Source organism: Apodemus sylvaticus, chromosome 17, assembly GCF_947179515.1.
Source record: "Apodemus sylvaticus chromosome 17, mApoSyl1.1, whole genome shotgun sequence".
Classification (NCBI taxonomy): domain Eukaryota; kingdom Metazoa; phylum Chordata; class Mammalia; order Rodentia; family Muridae; genus Apodemus; species Apodemus sylvaticus.
In genome coordinates, this window is record NC_067488.1 from 32,481,947 (window position 1) to 32,498,011 (window position 16,065).

Genomic DNA, 16,065 nt, shown 5'->3' on the forward strand with positions numbered 1-16,065 from the left:
ATTCTACCAGACCTTCAAAGAAGAGTTAACACCAATACTCTTCAAACTATTCCACAAAATAGAAACAGAAGGAACACTACCCAATTCCTTCTACGAAGCCACAATTACGCTGATACCAAAGCCACACAAAGATCCAACAAAGAAAGAGAACTTCAGACCAATTTCCCTTATGAACATCGATGCAAAAATACTCAATAAAATTCTTGCCAACCGAATCCAAGAACACATCAAAACGATCATCCACCATGATCAAGTAGGCTTTATCCCGGGAATGCAGGGTTGGTTCAATATACGGAAATCCATCAATACAATCCACTACATAAACAAACTCAAAGAACAAAACCACATGGTCATTTCATTGGATGCTGAAAAAGCATTTGACAAAATTCAGCATCCCTTCATGCTTAAAGTCTTGGAGAGAACAGGAATTCAAGGCCCATACCTAAACATAGTAAAAGCAGTATACAGCAAACCGTTAGCCAGCATCAAACTAAATGGAGAGAAACTTGAAGCAATCCCACTGAAATCAGGGACCAGACAAGGCTGCCCCCTTTCTCCTTATCTTTTCAATATTGTACTTGAGGTACTAGCTCGGGCAATTCGACAACATAAGGAGATCAAAGGGATACAAATTGGAAAGGAAGAAGTCAAACTATCATTATTTGCAGACGACATGATCGTCTACCTAAGTGACCCAAAGAACTCCACTAGAGAGCTCCTACAGCTGATAAACAACTTCAGCAAAGTGGCAGGTTATAAAATCAACTCAAGCAAATCAGTGGCCTTCCTATACTCAAAGGATAAGCAGGCTGAGAAAGAAATTAGGGAAATGACCCCCTTCACAATAGCCACAAACAGTATAAAGTATCTTGGGGTGACTCTTACCAAACATGTGAAAGATCTGTATGACAAGAACTTCAAGACTCTGAAGAAGGAAATGGAAGAAGACCTCAAAAAATGGGAAAAACCTCCCATGCTCATGGATCGGTAGAATCAATATAGTTAAAATGGCCATTTTGCCTAAAGCACTATACAGATTCAATGCAATACCCATCAAAATCCCAACTCAATTCTTCACAGAGTTAGAAAGAGCAATTATCAAATTCATCTGGAACAACAAAAAACCCAGGATAGCTAAAACTATTCTCAGCAACAAAAGAAAATCTGGGGGAATCAGTATCCCTGACCTCAAGCAATACTACAGAGCAATAGTGTTAAAAACGGCATGGTATTGGTACAGTGACAGGCAGGAGGATCAATGGAACAGGATTGAAGATCCAGAAATGAACCCACACACCTATGGCCACTTGATCCTCGACAAAGAGGCTGAAAACATCCAATGGAAAAAAGATAGCCTTTTCAACAAATGGTGCTGGTTCAACTGGAGGTCAGCATGCAGAAGAATGCGAATTGATCCATCCTTGTCTCCTTGTACTAAGCTCAAGTCCAAATGGATCAAGGACCTCCACATAAAGCCAGACACTCTGAAGCTAATAGAAAAGAAATTGGGGAAGACCCTTGAGGACATCGGTACAGGGAGAAAGTTTCTGAACAGAACACCAATAGCGTATGCTCTAAGAGCAAGAATTGACAAATGGGACCTCATAAAATTACAAAGTTTCTGTAAGGCAAAGGACACCATCAAGAGGACAAATCGGCAACCAACAAATTGGGAAAAGATCTTCACCAATCCTACATCAGATAGAGGGCTAATATCCAATATATATAAAGAACTCAAGAAGTTAGACTCCAGAAAACCAAACAACCCTATTAAAAAATGGGGTACAGAGTTAAACAAAGAATTCTCACCTGAAGAACTTCGGATGGCGGAGAAACATCTTAAAAAATGCTCAACTTCATTAGTCATTAGGGAAATGCAAATCAAAACAACCCTAAGATTTCATCTTACACCAGTCAGAATGGCTAAGATTAAAAATTCAGGAGACAGCAGGTGTTGGAGAGGGTGTGGAGAAAGAGGAACACTCCTCCACTGCTGGTGGGGTTGCAAATTGGTACAATTACTCTGGAAATCAGTCTGGCGGTTCCTCCGAAAACTGGGTACCTTACTTCCAGAAGATCCTGCTATACCACTCCTGGGCATATACCCAGAAGACTCCCCACCATGTAATAAGGATACATGTTCTACTATGTTCATAGCAGCCCTATTTGTAATTGCCAGATGCTGGAAAGAACCCAGGTATCCCTCAACAGAAGAGTGGATGCAAAAAATGTGGTATATCTACACAATGGAGTACTATTCAGCCATTAGAAACAATGAATTTATGAAATTCTTAGGCAAATGGATGGAGCTAGAGAATATCATACTAAGTGAGATAACCCAGACTCAAAAGGTGAATCATGGTATGCACTCACTAATAAGTGGATATTAACCTAGAAAACTGGAATACCCAAAACATAATCCACACATCAAATGAGGTACAAGAAGAAAGGAGGAGTGGCCCCTGGTTCTGGAAAGACTCAGTGAAACAGTATTCAGCAAAACCAGAACGGGGAAGTGGGAAGGGGTGGGTGGGAGGACAGGGGAAGAGAAGGGGGTTTGCGGGACTTTCGGGGAGTGGGGGGGCTAGAAAAGGGGAAATCATTTGAAATGTAAATAAATTATATCGAATAAAAAAAAAAGATAAAAAAAAAAAAAAAAAAAAAAACGCTTGTTCTGGAGATGTTTCACTCATCAACAATGGGGAACTCTCCTCCCTGCCTCCACCTCTGCCTCTGCTTCAGCTACAGAAGGGACCGACAGGAGCCTTACTCAAACTCTAAGCTTCAAGGAAAGACAAGTCAGGGCTGGAGAGATGGCTCAGTGGTTAAGAACACCAACTGCTCTTCCAAAGGTCCTGAGTTCAAATCCCAGCAGCCACATGGTGGTCCACAACCATCCATAACAAGATCTGACTCCTCTTCTGGAGTGTCTAAAGACAGCTACAGTGGACTTATGATAAATAAATAAATCTTTAAAAAAAAAAAAAGAAAGAAAGAAAGACAATACAGAGTTAGTGGGACCAGAGTATGAGCTCTTGAGGTACACAGCAAAGAAAAGGGAGTGTGGCATAATGGAGATTGAAGGAGATAAGTCAAGGAGGGCAGCCTAAGGGAAAGCCATAGCAGACCTGAAAGGAGATCTCCCTCTTGCGCCTCTTCTGGACTCTGTCTCTGTGCATGGCCACTGAATCGTACATAACGAACTTCACCTGTGCATCTTTCCAAAGGTCCCAGACAGCTGAGATGCTGTATGCTCACACATCGTTTCATTCAGTCTCACTCAAGAACCTGTTAAGATGAATCTATCATTCCCATAATGTAGATGTGGAGAGATGCGCGGGGATCCATGTGTCTAATCCCAGTTGAATCTTGGATCTCAACTGTGCTGGCCTGGCCCCAAAGCGTGTGCTCTTCCCAGGCGTTGCCCACTGCGGTAGCTGCTGCCAGCTTCCCCTCCCCATAAAGTGGCAGCCAGAGCCAAGAACATTTCCAGGGTCTCTTCCAACACAGCTTGGAGCTTTGGGTGGTCCAGGAATACTTAGTTTTACCCTGGAACAAAGGGAGAAGTGGAAGAGAAGGTTCCCTTTGCAAGTTGGAAGCAGCTGGTCCCAGCTGAGAAGCAGGAAAAAAAAAAAACAATCCACTCTTGAGGAAGCTCTCTCTTTGACAGGGAGGGCCCCCACTATCACAGATTCTGGGAAGGAGGCCAGAGGGGTGTGCTGAAAGTGAGCACTGGTGTGAAGCAGGATAGATGGAGGATGCTGGGCAGCTGCTGGAGGAGGCCACATGGACTGGGAGGCCTACAGGATGTTTTGGGGGTCTACAAGCTGGAACCGAGGCTAAGATAGAAGCATGCAAACATCCTCACTGCACATGGAAGCAGGGTGGGAGAAACAGATGTTCCCAGAGCATCTACTGTGAATTGCAAGCATCAGGCTGTGAACTTGGAACAACGTGCCTGGAGCACCAGAGGCTCTTCAAGGTCAAAGCCTCTTCACTCCTAGCCAACGGGATACCTGGAACATTGCTGAGCACAGCCTGGGTGTGAACCAAAGCCCAGTTCTGTGGTGTGCCTCCTGCTTTGAACTAGGCTGACGCCTCTTTCCAAAGAGTCCTAGCTTGTCCACCTCCTTCCAGGTTCAGGTTATAATCTGTTAGTAAACGTGATAAGCCTTGATTCCTTAGCCTAGATTCCTTGGGCAGAAAAGTATTGAAACCATATCACATGCATGTGTGCGTGTATGCACATATGTGTGAAAAAGTCAGAGGACAACCTTGGCCAGTCTTATTCAGAGGTCACCCACTTCAGCGTGTTTTGGATAGGATCTCATATTGACTTCAGAAACTCCCCAAATAGGCTAGGCTAACTGGCCAGCAAGCTTCAGAAATCCACCTGTCTCTACCTCCCTGGTGCTGGGATTACAAATTTGTGGTCACCACACCCAGACTTTTCAACACAAGTTCTGGAGGCTGAACTCTGGTCCTGACGCTTGCAAGGCAAGCACTTTACAAACTGAGCTACTATTCCAGCCCTCCTTTGTGAGATCAATAATAGCACATCATCCTGGTGGCCCTGATCCCATCAGGCACGTGGGCCAGCTTCCAGCATTTTCATTTCAACAGAGCATTTGGTGTCATCACCAAGTACAACCATCCAGGCTCAGCACCTCACAAAGCACCTGACGATGAGGTCTATCCTATACCCTCCTAGTGGCACTGTGCACACTGGCATGCCAGCTACATTAAAAAAATTGTCTTGCCAAATGATTATTTTAGATGCTTAGATCCTGACATCTCTCTTATCCCTCTCCTTGTTCAACTCTTTTCCAGTTTTGGTATCTTTTCCCTCCTCTACCCTGCACCATCCTGATCTACCTTGGGCCCAAAGATCTTTAATTGTCCCTTGTCTGCTGAAGGTCCACAGCCAGAGAGAGGGTTCTTAAGGCATTTGGAAATTCTTCAGAGCCATGTATATGGCTTGGCTAAAAGGAGAGATGGAGTCAGGAATTTTCAAGCTCTACAAAGAAAGGAGGCCAAATCAACAGCCCAAAGTCAGCTTCTAGAAGGATGGTATGGCTTTGAAATGTCCATAGTAGCTGAAGGCTTAATATAAGTTGCAGGTAAGTGTGGTAACTTATACCTGAATCGCAGTACTCAGGAAGTGGAGATAAGAAGATCTCCTTAAGTTCAAGGCCAGCACTGGCTACATACTGAGCTCTAAGTCAGCCTATGCTACAGAGACCCTGCATCAATACCCAGAAACATGTTTAAATTTGCAAGTTGTGCGTTTTACTACATCCTACCTTTGTTTCAACCTGTGACTGCTTGAGGTCCACTAGGATGAAAGGTGACAAATGACAGCTTTCCTCCTGGAAAGGCTGGGTCCTTGTCTCTTGTAGGCCTCCACTGTAGAAGCCAGGTTTTACTACTGATGGTGCTTTGAAGACTATGAACCATCTCTCAGTCAGACCCAGGAGGAAGGAAGCCAGGGAAATTTGGTTAGAGAGAGGAGTGCTCTAAGGGGCTCATCGTGAAAGGGGCCAGAGGTCCAGTGTCTCCATGAAGGATTCGGGACTCAGCAAAGGAAGCTAAGAGAAGCAATCTACAGCATACGAATGCCGAGCCCTGCTGTGGCTGTTCCTGCTGCGATGACACATGTGCTGTGCAGCACACAGGGCACAGCAAGACAGAATGGTAAACACATAGGAAAATCCTGCCTGGGCTCCTTCATGTCGCGGATTGAAAACGGGGGCTCAAACGGAAGCAGCCTGCTCGGATACAAGGGCCTGGCTGATAGTGTGGAGTCGTGCAAACCAGTCCGTACCGTGGCTCACCCGGGGCTCTGTCTCCTGCCATGCTGTTCCCAGCCTTACACATTTCCTTTACAGTACCTGGCTTCTCATTCATCACAAGGCTTCAAGGGCTGCTGTGAGAGGCACGAAATTGCTCTGCTTCGACCTGCAATAAATCACCCATCTAATGATCTCCAAACTCCTCAGGACCATCTGCAGGCGGCCCTGTGCTCTCTCACTTGGGCAATAAAACAGCTGAAGCTGCTGCCCTCCTTGAGGGAGGGGGTGGAAATCAGAGGAAGCAATGAGCTGCCAAGGGGTAGGCTGGGCTTCTCTTGCTGGCCCTTCCAGACTCGCTTTCTCGTACCTCCTCTTTCTTCTCTTCCTCTCTGCTCCTTCTTCCTCCCCCTACCCTCTTCTATGTCATCTGTTTTGACACTAGAAACTGGATGACATCTTTGGCCCTTGTCTTCTGTGCAAGATGTCTGATTCCCCCATCACAGGCTCTATAGCTTGAATGGTTTCCGGCAGCTTCTGGGCCAAGCTTTGACCATGGAAGTTTTTGGCATTCTCGGATCCTGTCTGCCTTGATTCTGGTCTTCGCCCTCTGCACTCTGCGGCCTGGGCCTTCTTCGCTATTCTTGAGTCATAGGCGTTCCTCTCCCCATCTGCAGGGGGCCATCCTCACTGTGTCTAAGCTGAGTACTTTCAGGAGTTCTTACAATTTTGTTTTGTTTTTCTTTTCCCCTCCCTTCCCCAAGTCTTCCTTCCCCCACCTTCCCTCTCCCCCATATCCACCTCACCTCTGCCTCCCCTCAGAAGAGAACAGGACTCCCAGGGACATCAACCAGACAGTGTAACAAGCTACAACAAGACCAATCACACTCTTAAGACTCTTCTCCTAAGGGCCAGACCGACACCAATTGTCCCCCTCCATCTCGGTTCTCTCTTCTATAGAATGAGTTTACTTACAAGATCACCAAAAGGATCAAATAAATTAGCACATACATTAAATGCCATACTGAAGACACAGTGTAAGCAAGTAATGGTATTGATGGAATGTTCCAGTTGCCAAAAAGAACGGTTCTTTGGGCTGCATTAATTAGAATATAATTACAATGATCTTGGATAGAAGAGTCCTCACACGACCCAACTGCTCAGCCTACAGTGCAATCTCAGAGCTAAGAAATCTTTAAATAAACTGAAAGTTGTTCAGAAAAGACTGATCTAATAACTGCTTCCCTCTCAGATGAAAGCAGACTGAAGGCACGAAACAAATCCTGAAACCTGGAGAAGAGGGAATACCAGAGTTGCCCTCGATTATACAAGAGGTGTTTTCTTTCTTTCTTTCTTTCTTTCTTTCTTTCTTTCTTTCTTTCTTTCTTTCTCTCTCTCTCTCTCTCTCTCTCTCTCTCTCTCTCTCTCTCTCTCTCTCTTCCTCTCTCTCTCCTTCACTCCCTCTCTCTCCCTCTCTCTCTCTCTCCCTCTCTCTCTCCCTCTCTCTCCCTCTTTGTGTGTGTGTGTGTGTGTGTGTGTGTTTCCCAGGTCTTAGTTGGATGGTTGGCATTTGGGTTGTGCTTAGAAATGTCATCTAATACCCAACAAATAACTGTAATCAGCAAACTAGTACAATCATTCATATGGACAGACAGACACATGATAGTAGAAATAAATGACATAGAATGGTAACCAACCAATACATCCATTCCTATGAACAGACAGACAACCTGTTCCATCTATATAATGTTAGCTGCATGTATATGATTACAGGGATGACTAGTTAATAGTAGGCAGTCAATGGGGGCTTTTCCCTGGTGACAACTATTTCTCCTACTCTCAGAATTCTTTAGTTACCTGTAATTTCCTGTCTAGAATTGAGGCCCATGGTATTTCCCCTTCCATGTTAGCATGCCTAGTGGTATCAACCTTGCTCACATCATGTTAAGAAGCCATGTTGATAAGACTTCATAGGTGTTACTTCTCTGACTCCATGCTAGCATGCCTGTTGGTGTCAGCCTTCCTCAAATCATGTTAGGTAGCCATGTTCATGAGATGTCATGGATGTAACTCTGACAATTTTAGGAGATGCAATCTCACTGCAAGCTTCCTGTTCCTCAGTCTCTTACAATCTTTCTGCTCCTTCGGGATGTCCCTCCATGGTCCTTCTTTTGCCTGCAGGTCTGTTGAATCTTTTGATGTTGCAACAGAACATTGTTATCTAAAGAGTTCACATTCAAGAATAAGGCACAGAGTGGGAAAGAGAAAGAGAAGGAAGAGGAGGAAAGGGAAGAACCGAGAGAAGAGGAGAAAAAGATGGGAAAGAGGAGAAAGAAGAGGAAAAGAAAAAGAAAAGTACCAATGCTTTAAGTTAAGTTTATGATCTTGTACTGGGACAAGTTCATAGCTGTAATAGTGTAATAGCTTACACAGTGTATATGACCTATGGGTTACAAATTGGATATGTCTGGTATATATATCCCACTCCAAAAATGGAGCTAAGCCTTCAGTAGATGCTCAGCCTACATTTTTGTCTATCAGCCATCATTTTTTGGCATAAATGTGTGATTAATACTGGAAATAGCACAAATAAGTTGCAGTAATGGAATAGGATACCTTGGTAGTTTGTGCTTCTTGGAACAATATTACTTTCAATGGACCTCTAAAGTGATAGTTAATCCCAATGCCTACATTGTGCACAACCCACAAACCACCTGGATGCCAAAGGGCATTATGAATGCCCAGTGGAAAAGACATACTCTGCATCTCTCCTCTCTCTTGTTCCACAGAGTCCACGTAGGAAATCATCTCAAAGATAAAAAGACTAATAATTTCAAGACTATCGCTGGCCATAGTGCTTTGCGCCAGGCATAAGACTCTTTGTGATACATAGGCCACACGTACGCAGAGTTATGTCCCTCTCTCTGCCATTTCTGCCAAACATGGTGGTTGATGAGGGGCACAGCCCAGGGAATGGGTTTTGAAATAGAGCTCACCAATCCATGCAAAGTCAGCCAGCTATGTCCAGGAGAAGAGTGGATACTGGCTGCTTATGGGAGCTTCTGAAGCAAGGAGAAAGCATCCCTGTCCCCACAGGGAAAAAAAAAAAAGCAAGAGACTATGAGAGAGGAAATAGCCAAGGTTGAATTTTCACAATCACCAGGGCTCAGAGGTCCAAGACATTCCAGTCATAGACACAGAAGGACCTCCTCTGACACTGATGAGGATTGCCGTAGAAACAGAAACAGAAATAGGGAGGAGCCACTGGAGCTGATGAAAGTCAGCCAGTCAGCACGAGCAACACAATGGCCTATTCCTGGCCAGCGGGAGATGAAAATCTGAAATGCCATATGCTCTGGTTTGGATCTTAAAGTTCCCCCAAAGTCTCCTGTGCTAAAAGCTAAGTCCCAGTGCAATGGTGTTCTTGGATCATGAGGACTCAGAAGTCATCCACAGCTTATGTGGATCCACAGCTGAATGGACTGTTGGGACCTGTTGGAGGAACACAGTCACTGAGGGTGTCACTCTAAGGGGCATGCTTTGTCTCCAGGGTGTGTACTTGCTCCTACTCATTGTCTCATGCTTTCTCCTTCCCCTTTGTGCCCTCTCATTCCCTGCACTGCAGAAAATGAGCAGCTCTGCACCATGCTACTTCCCATTGGATGAGGTGCACATAGAGGGAGGAGATGCTGCCTTTTCCCCTCCCTGTACTTCCCCTCATTCTGCTCGTTCTGTACTTCCTATCCAGAAGGTATTCCCTGGGCTCTGAATCCAATAAGGTTATTACAACTCTTAGCCATTTATAGGGCTCCCAGTTCCAGTTCTTAATAATGTCTCCTAATGGTCAACAATAACGTAGGGTTTGTTTCTGTCCCACACATTGAAGCAATCGGTCCCATTTGGTCGGGTGAATGCTACAGAAAACAGCAATAAATAACCCAGACAAGTTTCTAAACCCATAGGTATTTGTCTTCTTAGGAGAGTCCACAAACTCCTGTCACAGCCCGCTCTACAACTGTTTCCTAAATCTACAGCCTCATCTCCTATCCTATCCTATCTCCTCACACCTGTTTTCAAAGGTTCTTTTCAAAAAATATGTATCTTGGGCCATCGAAATAGTTAAGTGGGTAAAGAGGCTTGTTGTAAGCCTGGTCGCCTGAGTTCAATCCCCACTACATTGTGGAAAAGCAAAGCCAACTCCTGTAATTTTGCTATACACACACACACACACTCATACACACACACACACTTTGCATGTGCACTGCCATATCAAATCAATCAATCAATAAATAAATAAATAAATAAATAAATACAAAAAGAATTGGTGTAATGCTGATTTCTTTCCCATGATAGGGCTCTGCATGTGACCTTCCTTCCCTCTGGAATTCATTTTCCTAACTTCTGGACAAGCCCAAATCTCTCTTAAAGTAGAAATCTCAGTTTAATTGTGCTGGTGCTTGGTCACTTAGACTACAGTTCCCAACTTTCTATGATTGAAGACATAGAAAAACCTATCTTCCTTGCTCATCTCCAGACACCAGCATCTAGCATCACACATAATGCCCAGCTGATGATTGACAAATTGAATGAATGAAGACATGAAATGTACATGAAATAAATAACTCTCCTCTCTTATGCATGTTGCTGTTTTGTGAGTGTCTTGCCAAGGCAAACAGCATCTCCTATAAGGACACAGGCAGAGTAAGAGGTATAGATTTCTTTTGTCCCCTACCCACTAAGCGGTAAAGTACAGTGCTTGTATGCAACACTCAAAAAAATGTTTGATGAACAGTAAATAATTGAATGAATGAGCAATTGGGCACGTATCCAAAACTTGCTGGACTGAATTAAGTAGCCCTGTGAGCGTAAAGGAAGTGCCACATCCTTACGACAGCAAACATGTGTTCTGTGTTTGTCAGTGAAGGTCGCTTGCTCAGTTCCCCCACATGGTTGTCACCCATCAACCTGATAATGGGATCATAAAGGAAGGGGAGTCAGGGTCCTGGGCTTTGTCGGAGTCATCAGCTCAAAGCCCCTCTAATGGGAGTTCCTGACTCAATTGGGTGTGGAGAGAAGAGAAGAGGTGATGAATGGTCCAGACACAGGGAAACTCAGATACCTGCCTTTGTTCTTATCTAGGGAAGAAGGCAGCATCCAGCCACACTGAGTCACGATGAACTAAGAAACTCAAGAATGTCTCTTGATAAATGTGCCCTGGGTACATGAATGAATGCTTCTGCTGTTGATTACCTTTTAAGTGAATAGGGTCAAAGGTTGGCATTAACCCAAGGCTCATGGGGTAAGATATTCTTTGTGGCCTGGCAGGAATTATTACCAAGGGCAGACCAGGCCAGAAGGTTCACATGGCTAATGAAGACAGGGTCACAGGATTGAGGCCCCCCTGGAGACCAGTTATCTATGGGCAGAGGAAAAATCTGCTTCACAGCCATATTGCATGCCCTAATGCTAGGCAACCGTCCTGCAAAACCAGGTTTGTTCAGCACAGGAAACTCTAGTGTGGATGCCTTAGCTCTAATACCTTCTCCAAGTATGAGCTGTTTAGTCTGCTTCACTGATGCCGTCACTGCTGTGAGGACAGGACAGCACCCACTGTTTGCTGAGTGCTTCCTCTGTTCTGAAATCTTTGCAAGGGCTTTCTTCACATAATCTCCACACACAGGAATAACGATCTACTTTATAAATGAGAACCCAGGAGCGAAACCTGACTGCAGAGATTTACCTTCCAAAACAAGATCACCCAGCTCGGTACTGACAGATTCCGATCCCAGATCCAGCCCACCTAAAAGCCAGTTTCATTCTCTACCATTTGCTCTTTGACTGGTGCATTAATTGGATGTCCTTTATGGGCAAAGGGTGATGAGTTCAAAACCAGGGAAAGCATGTAGCATTTGCGAGAGAAAACCCTCAGCTCCTAAGAAATGGCCTCAGATAAACAGGTTCAAAAGCTTAAAGGGACGCTGTGAGATATAGAAGGAACGTATCTTCTACCCAGAGGGGTCTCGTTACAAGTCTGAGCTTCATCGTTGACTAAGTGTTTCTGGGTGGGTTATTACATATCCCTGGGTATAATGAGTTGGCATTGCCACTGCTTTAAATGCACCACAGTCACCACAGCAACTACGTGACATGGACAGCAGTAGGTCCTGTTTTATGGGCATAAAACCTGAAAGGCAAAGGCTAACTATCTTAGCTTGAATCCCTGGTCTCTGGCTCCAACACAAGATTCTGTGTCAAGAAGGAGAAGGAGGAGAAGGAGGAGGAGGAGGAGGTCACTGAGGACAAGGATGACTGGGAAGCAGACCCTTTAGCTACTTTATTAATAGTTTTAGTTTTCCAAGTTACCAGGCAATGGAAAAAAAGACAGCCTAAGTAAGACCTGAAGTTGAGTTCCTCCAGACACTTCTAGAATTTCTTCTAAACTATCCTGCCAGGACACAACTGTAGACCCAAGAGCCTGGCATAGGGAAGGGGGGGTGACATGGATCAGGCTGAGAACATCCAGCTGGCAGTGAGGCGCTAACCAGGGCTGCAGTCCCGGCAGAGCCCCGACCTCCTCCATAGACTGAGGCTGATAAGCCCCTGTCAGGGACATCAGGGTGAGGATTCCTGCATCTGGTGGAGAGCTGGGCCAGATGACCTTCTGTGTACCTCCAACTCTGCAATCCCACTGCACTGGGCTCTCACGCTCCCCTGTCCCCGCTGGGATCATCACATGGTGTCTACGGGCTAAACAGAGGCACCCTAGGTCCGCTTTCGTGATAACACTTTACTTCCAAATATGGAGACAGCATGATCCTCTGGAATCTGAACCTGCCAGAGATGTCTCTGGCCATAACTTCCCCCAGAGCATCAAAATTTATCCTGAAATCCAACATGCCACAGTTCTAAGTCTGTTTTTTGACGGTGACGTGACAGGCTACAGGAGGCGAGAACACCCCGCGGAGCACTGCCAAGTCTCTCGAGGATCACGGATGGGACAATCCCAGCCATCAATGTAGCCTTGTAGCTTCGGTGGAAAGAGGGGAACACCCTGCCTCAGGAATGCACCCTCCAGAGTGCTGAAGAAAGCCACTCTGCCATTATGAAACCCCAAACACTCAGGGTGTGGTGGGGCTTTTAAAAGCGTGCCCTGCTCCTACTGAGGAGCCTTGGAAATGTGGAGCGTGTACCACCCAAGGCTACTAAAGCCCAGACAGCTCAGACAGACACATGAACAAGGAGCCAATGAGCTCGGGGCAGACTGTCTCAAAGAAATAAACATGTGGCTAAGGTATTTCCATAGCCTGTAAATACTGTCTTTCAGGGGGTTCGGAAGGAGACCAAACAGCCTGCCCCCACTATCCCCCCGAGAAAAGAGTGACACTGTATCTAAGGAGGGATCAGCCAGGCACCAAAGCCAGATTTCCCAGCCACCCTCTAATTTATAGGCCATAAATGATGAGGGCTGTGATCTATTGCCCCTGAGTCGGAGATTTATTCCAACCAAGAGCACACACAGAGCCCACTGATACAACGACGGGTAGACGGGTAAAGTCTCGCTTTCACTGAGCATTAAGTAAAGATGTTTGCAATAGACAGTCATACTAAGAGGCGATTCCAAACGTCACAGAAACTAGCACACGCTCCACAGCCCCACCAAGGACACACTGAAGGGGAGGAAAGACTGGGATGCTGGGACACAGAGAGACAACCGCCATCTCCCCGAACTCGCCACGTTCCAGATCTGCCTAGACTTCTCAATCTGTTTTTGCCTCATCCAACCCTGCTCTCAAATGGAAGGCATAGCCACTCCTACTCAGGATGCTGCTGGAAAGCTGTGGCCCAAGGGCCTGGACGTCATTTGTCTTAAGACAGCTATGAATAGAGGCTGCATAAAGCTCTGTTCGGTGAATAGAAAGGAGCGGTCTACGCCCATTCATTCATTCACTCATTCATTCATCTACCTATCATAACCATGCTTCTTGAAGGAAACCCATCACAGAGATTAACTATCTGATGCCCAGTGGCTGGCAAGGAGAAAATTAAGGATGTTTTATTTTTTTTCTGTGTATGAATTTTGTTGTTACCTCTATGCGATAAACAATACTGATTCTCCCCGTTGTGGTTAAAGACATTTTTATTTTTGTTTAAATTTCCACACACACACAAAAAAAAAACCTAAGACAGATTAAGTAAAATAGTAAATAGAGTGCAGGTACTGTCATAATTATGAATGCATTTCATTGTACAAATGAATAAGTTCACTGTGCCCTTTCCATATAGACCATATAGGTCTTAGAAGAATGTGGTGAAAAATATTTATGTTTGGAGCTGGAGAGGGAGCTCAGAAATTAAGAGTACTTGGGACCATAAGACAAGGCTCACTTCCTAGCATCTTCACAAAAACTCACAGGAACCTGCAACTCCACGACATCTGATACTCTTCTGGCCTCCACAGTCCCAGGCATGCATGTGATCTGCAGATATCCATAGAGGCAAAATTTCTAAATTCTTGATTTCTTAATATTTAAGCAGGATTGAAAATAATGAAGCTTTGAAAATCATCCTATTAAACATAGGCTTACTGATTGGCAAAGACTTACTGATTGGCAACGGTATAAGGTTCAAAGCAAAGGCCTTCATAAGTTAAATTACATTTTCCCAAACATCTCAAAAACATTCTTTCTGTTCTTCTCTTCATTGTTTTATTGGTGACAGATACAGTCTAATGTTGTTGTTTTTATTTTGTAATTAGACATGATTATAGGTTAAGTGTATCTATCCTGCTCTGACATTCCCTCCCTTAATAATTCATACCTGAAACTCTAATCCTTATTTTAAACCAACAGTTCTCAACCCGTGGGTCATGATCCCTTTGGAGGTCACATATCAGATATCCTGTATATCAGATATTTACATTACAATTCATAACAGTAGCAAAATTACAGTTATGAAATAGCAACAAAAATAATTGTATGGTTTGGGGTCCCCATAACATGAGAAACTGTATTAAAGGGTCACACCATTAGGAAGGTTGAGAATGACTGCTTAAGAGTATGACTATAGGAGCTGAAGAAATGGCTCGGTGAATAAGAGTACTAACTGCTCTTCCAAAGGTCCCGAGTTCAAATCCCAGCACCCACATGGTGGCTCACAACCATCTGTACAGCTACAGTGTATTCATATACATAAAATAAATAAATAAATAAATAAATAAATAAATAAATAAATAAATAAATCCTTTAAAAAATCATGGAAGAATCCAAATATGGAATGTAAAAAAATAAATAAACTTAAATTTAAAATAAGGCAGTCTTCTCTGAACACTGAGACTATAAGCAGTTAGGATACAGGGTGGGATGCCTTGCCGAAGCCAAAGCTGCACTTGCCCCGTGGCTCCTCCAGCCAGCCAAGTCCCTCATATGAGGGCTGCTCTCCAGAAGGGCACCTGCACCTCAGCCTCCAGCATCAGCTGCACCATCTGCAGCTGGCTCAGATGCACCCTGGCAGCCAGGCCTGAATGCCCAGATGGCTTCCACTGCAGTCAGTATGGCTGTGGGGCCCTGCAGTAGGGCACACTCTGGGTCACACCACCACTAGGGGCTTCAGTGGAGGTGGCAATGCTGAGCCTGCGAAGGCTGACATCACTGACCAAGAGCTTCAGGGAGCCCCGCTGCCGGACCAGCAGTCTTTTGGACCTTGCTCTCTAAAGATCAAACAATTTCTGGAGTGTGCTCAAAACCAGAGCAATGTCAAGCTCTGTGAGGACTTCAACGAGGGGCTGAGGCAGTGCAGGATAGCACATGGTTTAATCTAACCAAGAAATTCAAGCTGAAGAGATGTAAAATTGGTTCTATGTAACTGATAGTGCAAGTGTGGACCCTTATTTCTGACAGCTCCATTGCTTCAGCATGGCCGTCAAAGAGATCTAACCATAGATGTTTACTGAGGCTTGTAGTATTGGTTACCAGGCAAATGTTTGGTCTCCTTGAACTAACTGTGTTGTGACTGTGAGTTTAAAAAAAAAAAGGTTGTTTATTCTGAAAAGAAAAAGACTATGACTATAGTAAAAGATAAGTAAATAGACCCTTTAAAGGGGTAAGCAAGCAAAAATGAAGGCAGAAGGTAACCCCTAATCCCATGTCATTGGTGCCGTCCTAAGAGAAAATCTGCTCAGCATAGTCCAGCATTCAGAGGCAAAGGTAAGAGAATTAGGAGTTCAAAGCCAAGATGGGCTACATAGAAAGACCTTATCTCAAAAAGAAGGGGGCTAACA

The 16,065-nt window shown here is 44.6% G+C and overlaps 1 pseudogene; it reads left to right on the forward strand.

Moving 5' to 3' along the window:
• The first annotated feature begins 15,148 nt into the window (after nucleotides 1–15,148).
• Nucleotides 15,149–15,606, forward strand: LOC127668225 (coiled-coil-helix-coiled-coil-helix domain-containing protein 2-like; annotated as a pseudogene).
• The last annotated feature ends 459 nt before the right edge of the window (nucleotides 15,607–16,065 follow it).